The 10,365-nt window shown below is 48.6% G+C and overlaps 1 protein-coding gene across 2 annotated transcripts in view; it reads left to right on the top strand.

The window, feature by feature from the left end:
• Nucleotides 1-10,365, top strand: part of mwh (multiple wing hairs) — a 229,857-nt gene that overhangs the window by 91,394 nt on the left and 128,098 nt on the right. The gene's annotated exons all lie outside the window — the stretch shown is intronic.

Below are 10,365 nucleotides of genomic sequence, written 5' to 3'. Positions count from 1 at the left end.
GAAGGAAGGAAGAAAGGAAGGAAGGAACGAAGGAAAGAAAGACAAAGGAAGGAAGGAGGGAAGGAAGGAAGGAACAAAGAAAGACAAAGGAAGGAAGGAAAGAAAGACAAAGGAAGGAAGGAGGGAAGGAAGGAAAGAAAGAAGGAAGGAAGGAAGGAAGGAAAGAAAGAAAGAAAGACAAAGGAAGGAAGGAGGGAAGGAAGGAAAGAAAGAAATACAAAGGAAGGAAGGAACGAGGGAAGGAAGGAAAGAAAGACAAAGGAAGGAAGGAAGGAAGGAAGGAAGGAAGGAAGGAAGGAAGGAAAGAAAGAAAGACAAAGGAAGGAAGGAAGGAAGGAAGGAAGGAAGGAAGGAAAGAAAGACAAAGGAAGGAAGGAGGGAAGGAAGGAAAGAAAGACAAAGGAAGGAAGGAAAGAAAGACAAAGGAAGGAAGGAAGGAAGGAAAGAAAGACAAAGGAAGGAAGGAGGGAAGGAAGGAAAGAAAGAAAGACAAAGGAAGGAAGGAAAGAAAGACAAAGAAAGGAAGGAAGGAAATACAAAGGAAAGCTAGGAAGGCAATGAAGAAAGGAAGGCAGACAACTGACAGGGAGAAAAAGGAGAATGAAAGAATGAAACAAAAAAAGAAACAAACAAAAAAGAAAAAGAAAGAAGTTCGTCTTTCTGAGGTCGCGATCCAGAATTTAACCTTGGACTACATACAAACGAAGCGCGAAACTTTATGAGGAACGGGCGCCACTCTGCGCACGCTACATTCAGCAACGCACGCACGCATACGAGTGAATTAATGCCTCCTCTCACAGCCACGCATTGAGAGAAACATATATGCGCGCGACTACTTAATCTCGTCACGACGGGCTCCTGCTGCCGCCGCTGCTGCCTCGGTTGCCACTCTCGAGTGTAGCATGCACTTATAGCGCACGCTTGATGGCAGATAAAAGGCGGGGTCTCTTTCAACGCCGCTCCATTTCTCGCGCCTTCTCGTCTCGCGCGTTATCTGCGACCTTCCTGCGTCGCGGCCCGCAAGGGTTTCTTTTCTCCATCGCGGCGCGCTAACTCTGTTTTCGTGATCTCCGTTCTCATCATAATTATCATCATCATCATCGATCGTCCGCTCTTGCAGTACATTCGTAAGCTGAGTGGTGCAAGGACGAAGAATTAAGATACGGAGAGTCCCGTTAAGCTCGTGATTAATGGGCGATCCATCGATCGCGCGCTGATAAACCAGTCACTCATGCACACCGTGGACCTCTGTGCAAATATGCCACGCTTGGAGCGCTATTATCGCGCGTATAGATCAGCAGTGGGCTTCAATTCAGGCACCTTCTCGTGACTAAGTTTTTTTTCACGATGCTAACGGGCGAGGGGGGGGGGGGGCAGTACGCTTGTTCACCGTGAGTTAGCGGTGCTTGTGAATTAGTGGTTCCGTAAAAAGCAGGGGCGCGTGATATTTGCCGCGCTGTGTGACAGGTGTTCTCCCGTTGTGCTTATTATTATTACTTCAATTTCTTCTCTATTATAAAGTTCTCGTGATTAATCCGGGGCTCAAAAACCTGCCCGCAGTTGTTGGCTGTATTTGCACGAATATGCATTATAGGAAAGGATAATTTGACGTACGCTTTGTCCTTGGACTACTTCGCCCATGGGGGAGTGCGGGAGCTCTGAAAGGCCTCGCTACGTTTTGAATATACGTGCTCGGTGATTATCTGCGCGTGTTTATTCACAACGTTTGTAGTGCTCAGTATGTGGTACAAGTATATGGGGAGGTCGTGACCGTCTCGTCTAAATATTATTCCTCAATGTAGGGTATGTGCTTTCCGCCGCGAAGTCCAGTCGGGGCTACTCCGATAAATAGGTAATTAAAATCTCGTACACTTTTTTCTTCTCACAGTGAGCGAAGAAAGCGATATCTATGCCGCTCTCTCCCGATTCTCTGATTTATGAGTCACGTGACAACAAATGAAACTCATGGTGAAGCGCTTGTCCTTCGTGTCTTTCTCTTTGTGTCCTCTGTCGCAGCGCTTTAGAAAGTTTTTAATGGTGAATTCGAATCCCTGATCCGGAGTGGTCCGTCTGCTCCGCGACAATAATAATAATAATAATAATAATAATAATAATAATAATAATAATAATAATAATAATAATAATAATAATAATAATAATAATTGGTTTTGGGGGAAAGTAAATGGCGCAGTATCTGTATCATATATCGTTGGACACCTGAACGGCGCCGTAAGGGAAGGGATAAAGGAGGGAGTGAAAGAAGAAAGGAAGAAAGAGGCGCCGTAGTGGAGGGCTCCGGAGTAATTTCGACCACCTGGGGATCTTTAACGTGCACTGACATCGCACAGCACACGGGCGCCTTAGCGTTTTTCCTCCATAAAAACGCAGCCGCCGCGGTCGGGTTCGAACTCGGGAACTCCCTGCTCCGCGACACAGATTCTGAATCCGGCAGAGATCACCCAGCTCAGGTGCTTCAGTATCGATGGCAGATGCCGGGGCTAGCAAAAATCTTTTCCTTCCTTTTTACTATTATTTTTAATAAAACCACTACCACCACCAGAGATCACCCGCTCCGAATCTGCGTTTGGAACACTTGTGCTGTGGCCAGAGCAAGCCGAGGGCGCTTCCGCCCCCCCCCCCCACCCCCCCCCCCCCCCCCCGCCTTCGCAGAATAGTAACCAACACGTACCCAGCATTCCTCTCCGCTCTCACACGCGCGTCGTCTGCTATGGAACGCAGACTTCCGGTCGAATCCGTCGATATCGGCATCGAAACTATCTTGGCTCGGCGGCTGCTGGCAATCTGCAACTGAAACGAGCGATTCACTATTACTTCCTTGCTCAGGTGTCCGTACGACTCACGTCTTCTTGGGCAGCACTCTGCTCAGGATGGACGTTAGGGAGAGAATTTCCGATCACGACATATTACGCATACTATACGACACCATTTAACACCAGAGAACGCCACCGCATATAAAGGTATTCTTGTGAAAAACAGGCGCAGTCACGTGAGTAGTTGAAGAACGGCATGCATTCACACACACCAGTTCATTTGAAGGAAGCCAACCGTTACTGAAACTAAGCAACGCAGGGGAATGTGTTCTTTTTTAACTGGTGCCGTTGATCGATAGGAAATTAGTCGAGTAACCATTGACAAGGCCTCTTTCTGCTCAATAGCTGTAAGAAGTCCACGGCGCGGGAAGGCTTGATGTCAAAGGTAGTATAAGAGGGTTCCCTTAGGGCTGCCGCCCTCAGCCGTTGTCATATTGCACGTAACACCGACAGTATTGCAGGACTTTTTAAGTCCTCCGCTATGGACAAGGGCGGCGCTGATGGAAACGCTCTAGGTTAGGTTACACGCGACATAAATACCCCCCAAAAGCAGAAGGTTGGACAACCGACACCATAGCTTAGTTGGTAGAGCACCGTAAGCGATATACGGAGGTCGTGGGTTCGGATCCCATTGACGGAATGCGGTTGTCTTGTTTTCTACATTGCAATCAGTTATCTTACAAGGAATAAACATTACGCTATTAATATCCCATTCATCAACAGCCAAAAAAAACTCATTCCGTGATGATGATGATGATGATGATGATGATGATGATGATGATGATGATGATGATGATGATGATGAACTTCTATGGCGCAAGGACATCTGCAGCTAAAGAGCGCCATGGCACAAGATATTTTTCTTCTTCTCAAGGTGGCCTCAAAGACCCATTTCCAAAGCATTTCGCCCAAAAGAAGCCGAGCACCAGACCAGGAGTTAAGCTTATACCCATTGTATCACCGCTGGGTACCTGGCGGCACTGGGGATCGAACCCCGCACCTTCCGCATTCGAGGCGGATTCTCAAACGACTATGGCATCACTACGGTCACACACATTTCCTTACGCTTTCCTTGGTTTCAGTGACTCTTCGCTTCCTTCATATGTACTTCATAACGAGCCCCTCAAATCCCTACCCTTCTCTGCTCACGCACCAGCGAAGTCAAACCAAGCCTTTCTTGATTACACCTTCGTCACGAGCGCGCCGAATAATTCTCCCGCAGTCGTCGTTGGCAGCCGGTCAAACAGCAGAGGCATGAACGAAGTCAATAAGAAATCAACTGAACCAATAAAAACACACCAAGCCACTCTCCTCAAAGCACAACGCACTCCTATACCTACCTGCTTGCAGAGTTCAGGCGTTCGTCTCGCAACGCACAAGTCTCCCGCAGGCGGGGGGGGGGGGGGGGGGGGGGGGGCGGGCTAATTGCCTCCACTTCCTAACCCTATACAGCGCGCAGAGAGAGCCCGCAAGCGACCACGCTTCGGCTACATATCCATTGCATGCAATGAGCGAAGGATAATGGTATTCCGCGGCAATGATTGGCGTTGCCGCCTTCGCGTGCGCGCACTCACAGAGGCGGCGTTACTGGCGCCAAGGAGTGGGCAGTCACTCAACAGCACAGCGCGCGTCAACCGTCGTGACCGCAGCGACATTGGCCCAGAGCAGATGTGGAAAACAAAATGGCTGCCGATTATCCCTGCACGAGCTCGCCTTCGATATTCATCTGGTTATTGCGCGCGCGGAAAATAAATTAATAATAAAAGGACGCGGGGATATATATGCGTGGCAGAGAAAGGCGCCTTCGTCAATGGATGCCCTTGGCGGGCCTTCGTCTCTTGTGCCTTCTAGCTGCTTCCTTATAACTCTCTGTTCATTAAGCATGCAGTAATTAGCGTTTCGCTGCGTTGCACGTGATTTTCCGCGCACGCGAGGCGCATGTGTGCGGCTCGTGGTTTTAATGAGTCGCCTTTGTCTGGCTTATTATATGACTCTTGCGTGTGGTACGAGCTTTCCGTTGTCTCTACACGGTTTGCTGTGCCCACGCGGTTGATTTGGGATCGTCAACGTTCGATTTCACGCAGGGTTTCATATCTCTTATTCATTGATACGAACAAACGAGCTATGCCTTCTTTTTTCCTTATCATAAAACTCTTACACAGGGCGACAGCCAGCTTTCAGTAAAACTCTTGTAAAATTGAGTAATGCGGTTTTACCCCGAAGCAGGCCTTTAGCGGCCGTTAGGTGTTAAAGCAGTAAAAAAAATAAAGAACTGGTGCGGTTGTAACGTAGTTAAACCAAGTCGATGTGCGAAAGCATGTTTTCATTCTTCGCTTCTTTCTGGCATCTGCATGTGCACCCAACCGCGTTTCTAGCTTCCTCCTCCCATTGGCTGCAGCTGGCGCGACGCTGCTCCGAGCTTTCCCGAGCTTCCTCCCATTGGCTACAGCTGGCTCGACGCTCCTCCGTACTTACCCGAGCTTCCTCTCATTGGCTACAGCTGGCTCGACGATCATCCGAACTATCCCGAGCTTACTCGAGTTTCTCCGAGGCTTCGCACAATTGCCTTGGTTTTTTTTGACCCCGTAGGAAGTGCTCTCGGACCGAAACAATGCAACTAGATGCGTGGAAGATGCGACAGCAGTTGTATTTGCGATCGATAATTACTTTGGTGATTTTACTGTTAGCAGTGCTTTTACTCTAAGCCGAGGCTTCACACAGACAGAATTTTTATGGAGAGGAAAACTTGATGGAGGCAGATGGGTTGGTGGTGGGTATCGCTTCTGGAGGGTAGAGGTGGGGAGTGGAGGTGGCTGGTTCCTTACAAAACTTTCTTTAGACAGTCTGTAGAGTCTGTAGAGTCTATAAATTCTCTAGTTCCTATAGGCAAATCCTATAGACTAGACTATACGATATACAAATCCTACTGACAGTCTATAGACAATCTCTAAACGTATATGGCCATACACTTTTAGTTGATTTTTCCCATAGACAATTGATATACTATGAACAGACTAAATGAAATATCTATGGTAGGCAATAGAGTCTATATGAAGTTTATAGGCACTCTATGGACAATTTTTATAAGGGGTGGGTGCTGCGTGTGTAGGGCAGCAGGCTTTCTCACTGCGTCTTCGAACTCGATTGTACCGTTGCTTCTTAGTAATTCAGCTGCTGTCTGGCTGGACACCTTGTGGGGGGGAGGTAGGTGGGTTGGCGGTGGGTAGCGCTTCTGGAGGGTAGGGTGGCTTCACTCGCCGAGTCTTCACGCAGACGCCAACGCGAGACAGTTTTCGCCTTCAGAACCCTCCCAGTGGTATCTCATCAAACGTATCGTTAAATAAATGCGGCCCCTGGTTTCACCGAGTTTCTGTCTGCGACGACATCCGCAGTTGAGAGCGGTCTCAGACACATCCGCCGACGTACAGTAAAAATATCTCAATGAACGAAAAGAAAAGAAAATGGACCGCAGAGACAAAGGCGGAATAGCCCCTAACAGTCCGGCCATTACCGGCTACGCCTTCGGCGACCACGGCCATTTCGACGAAGACAATGTGCCGTTCGTTGGCGCCTGCATGCCAGCCAACGGGGAGAACGTGAAAGTTTTGGGTTCGGTGGCCGCGGGACAGTTCGCCCGCCTGGTAGACGATAAAGCGCCCTCTTCCTTTCCCGAAGGGTGTGGCGAGATGCCGGATGGGTGAGTGTTCCGTGTGTTTTAAAATATCCCTCCCTTGACTATACTGCGTCCAAGCTGGGCACTCTTTGGGAATCTGGCATGACGCTATTAGTCACTCGTGGTCGCGTAATGTCAGTCTTCCTTCTTCAGCGGAGTCTCTCGTGTCTACGCATGCAGTCTCGCTTCCTTGCACATCTGGGCGTTATGACTCGGTTGGACTCTTCGGAGTAGGCATGCTATTTGTAGTGCCGGGACGTTTCGGCTGCATACTCTGACTGGCCCTGTCAACGTCGTGAGTCTGGCTTTAGTTGCGCACGCACAATGCGTTAGTTACAGCAGGGCGTCTAAGGGTTTATGAATTCTAAACAATTAAAACGTGCTTGGTAGATGCCAAAGAGACAAAGTTTTGAGGATTTGAAAATTAGTTTAGAAGAAAAACCCGCCGCGGTGGCTCAGTGGTTAGGGCGCTCGACTACTGATCCGGAGTTCCCGGGTTCGAACCCGACCGCGGCGGCTGCGTTTTTATGGAGGAAAAACGCTAAGGCGCCCGTGTGCTGTGCGATGTCAGTGCACGTTAAAGATCCCCAGGGGGTCGAAATTATTCCGGAGCCCTCCACTACGGCACCTCTTTCTTCCTTTCTTCTTTCACTCCCTCCTTCATCCCTTCCCTTACGGCGCGGTTCAGGTGTCCAACGATATATGAGACAGATACTGCGCCATTTCCTTTCCCCCCCAAAAAAACAATTATTATTATGAGTTTCGAAGAAATAAAAGGCGCAGTAACTGTCTCACTTTTAGGTGAACACCGCAACTGCGCCGTCAGAGAACGGAGGAAGGTGGGACATGGAAGTAAAAAAATAGAGAAAGATGTGCCGTAGTGGAGGGTTCCGGAATAACTTCGACCACCTGGGGATCTTTAACGTGCGCTGACATCGCACAGCACAAGGGCGCCTTTTGCGTTGCCTTCAACGAGACGCGATCGTCACGGCCGCGTTATCGAGTTTTATAGCGACAGCTGTGACGTCCCGCTTGACGTCACTGCAACGCGCCCTGGCGCGTGGTCATAATAGTCCCTATAGTGCGAACACAGTGGAGCCATAAGTGACAGCATAGTGACGTCACGCCCACTCTACCAGGCAAGGGAAAGATAATTAATTATGAATAAGTAGTAAAAATTGCCGGGGACACTTAAGGAATCTTCGTGTGAGTAATGTGAGACATTGCAATTTTGTTCCAATTCCATTTTAATTCAATTCAAGTACCATTCAATTCCATTCCAGTTCTATTCCAACTTTATTCTAATTCTATTCGATTCCTTTCTAGTTGGCGCAGTTGTAAGTGTGCTAGTGTTCACCAGTAGTACCGTTTAACATTTCGCATTTGCCGCCCTTTGATGACGTCACACCGTTTAAACCAGTCGCGAGTTTTGTAACAGCGCAACTTCCTGGGGGACGCCGGGTTTTCGTGTCTGCAAGACGTCTAATGCATTAATACATTCATCACAGCTAGCAGCTGTTGCTGAATCTCACCTTACACAGTGGCAATCCACCTGCGAATTTTTTTTTAGTTTATCGAATCGCTTTCATTATTTCTTTCCATCCAGGACGCTACTCCCCTAATTTGCCCCCTTTCCCAGCGGGGTCCTGTTTTTAAAAACGGGGTCAACTTGCGGTTGGCCGGCCAGCTGCAGTGATAAGTGAAGGAGGAGGGTCATCTGGCTGGCAGCAATTAGCGTGTACGCCCTGCTCTACATCTGCGTGAGTGCGCTGAGTTGAGCCAGCATCGAAACTCGAGGAGAGTTAGACGGTAACGGGGGACAATAATAATAATAATAATAATAATAATAATAATAATAATAATAATAATAATAATAATAATAATAATAATAATAATAATTGGTTTTTTGGGGGGGAAGGAAATGACGCAGTATCTGTCTCATATATCGTTGGACACCTGAACCGCGCCGTAAGGGAAGGGTAAAGGAGAGAGTGAAAGAAGAAAGGAAGAGAGAGGTGCCGTAGTGGAGGGCTCCGGAATAATTTCGACCACCTGGGGATCTTTAACGTGCGCTGACATCGCACAGCACACGGTTCGCATTTTCATTCTCCAGAGGAACGTAGTGTATATGTTACCGCTAAGTATATCGCCGCGTGCATGCATAGCGCCAGCATGGGAATCGGTCACGGAACACGGAATGCGCCTAGCCGGGAGTAAAAAGCGAGTGAGATGTCCTCTAGCACGCTCCTTTTATAAAACGGAGTCCCCTACACTCCAAACAGAAAGGAGTAAAAAGGGAGTAAAACTGTCCTCTATTACACACCCTTTTAAAAAGGGTAAAAAGGGAGTAAAACTGTCCCCTATCACACACCCTTTTATAAAAGGGCGTTTGATAGAGGACAGTTTTACTCCCTTTTTACTCATTTCTTCCTTTTTACCCCTTTATAAAAGGGTGTGCGCTAGAGGACAGTTTACTCCCATTTTACTCCCATATGGGTGTATTTGTGTTTAGAGTGTAGAGTACAGGTTACTCCCATTTTACTCCTTTCTGTTTAGAGTGTATAGCTATTAAGTTAATAAGCAAGCGCACCGGCCCATGCTTCATGGAGCAGAAACGGGGGAATAGACAGACAATCAGCTTTCATTTTCTCTGGTCGTCGCCTTTTTCTTGAGTTGTGAATCGTGACGACCTGTGCTGCTCGATGCGTCACGAAACAGTACACAACCGACAAAGAAAAATTGAAGTATAGAAGGGAAGAGAACAATAGGTTAACTAGGATCGTCTCGCTGTCTTCATCGTATACGCAGATAGGTTCGCAAGGTTGAGAAACGCTAGAATATTTCAGTTTAGCGGCAGAGCCCTATGACCACTGGCTGTCGCTGCTTATTCGCTGCACCTATAGGCCGCTTGGGGGCGCGCCGCTGCCACTACGCATGCGCAGTAGCCTCCCGGCTTGTTCGAGATATACGTCCATGACATGCACAGGTATCTCCGTGGCTGGACGCCTTCGGGTGGCAGCGCTCCAAGTTATGCGCGCGCTTAGGCGGGCCCCGTGGTTCGGTCGACAACGTGGCCACTTATTTACGGTGCCAGCGACCACTGTGGCGCGGGAAATGGGTTACTGGACTCGCGCCGCGCTAGCCCCCCAAGGAGACTCGTTTGCACCGCCTTTTGTTGAACGAGGTTGTCTTTGTTCTGCGTTCCCTTGTATTTACTTTCTCGCGATAGCCCCTTTCTACTCGTACCCACCGTATCTCCTATCGTAACGGCATCTCAGCTAACGGCACTCTTCCTAACTAAACTGATACGCAGGCATCTGTAAGCGATGATTACGAAGACAGCGCAGCGAACGAGAGTTCCTCGCAGTCATTAGCCTGTACAGGCAATCGCTCATTCGTGGTTGGGGACTGAAACGCACGCGCGTGCTTATTCAATTGACAGCGCTCCTTTCAGGTACAAGGACTCTAAGGTAACCTCGCTACCTCTGTCAGATCTTCGATCAACGGGTCGAGGTTTTCGTCGCACTGAAATGCGCAAGCACTAGATGTCTCAATGTCCACGCTAACGCCGCTCCCTCCGAGTCGGAATACGTTTGAGTGTCGGTTTTCACTGACACGCGATCACTATCACTCAAGCAGTCACACCCCAAGCAAATGCTCAAGAGACCAACTCGCCACTGTCGATTGCGAAGCTGTCTGTTACAGCTCAGGGCATCGGTCGTTCCAGTCTTAAACCACCATCATGGCTTCCTTGGGCTTTGCTTGGAAGGAAATGTGCGAAAATTTCAGAGTGCTCGAACAAGATTCTGCATATTTCTGCTACAGTCGAACCTCGTTATAACGAAACGGTTTATAACGAAT

Source organism: Amblyomma americanum, chromosome 8, assembly GCF_052857255.1.
Source record: "Amblyomma americanum isolate KBUSLIRL-KWMA chromosome 8, ASM5285725v1, whole genome shotgun sequence".
NCBI classification, from domain to species: domain Eukaryota; kingdom Metazoa; phylum Arthropoda; class Arachnida; order Ixodida; family Ixodidae; genus Amblyomma; species Amblyomma americanum.
The sequence above is the reverse complement of the archived record's forward strand: the minus strand, read 5'-3'. Positions and strand labels throughout refer to the sequence as shown.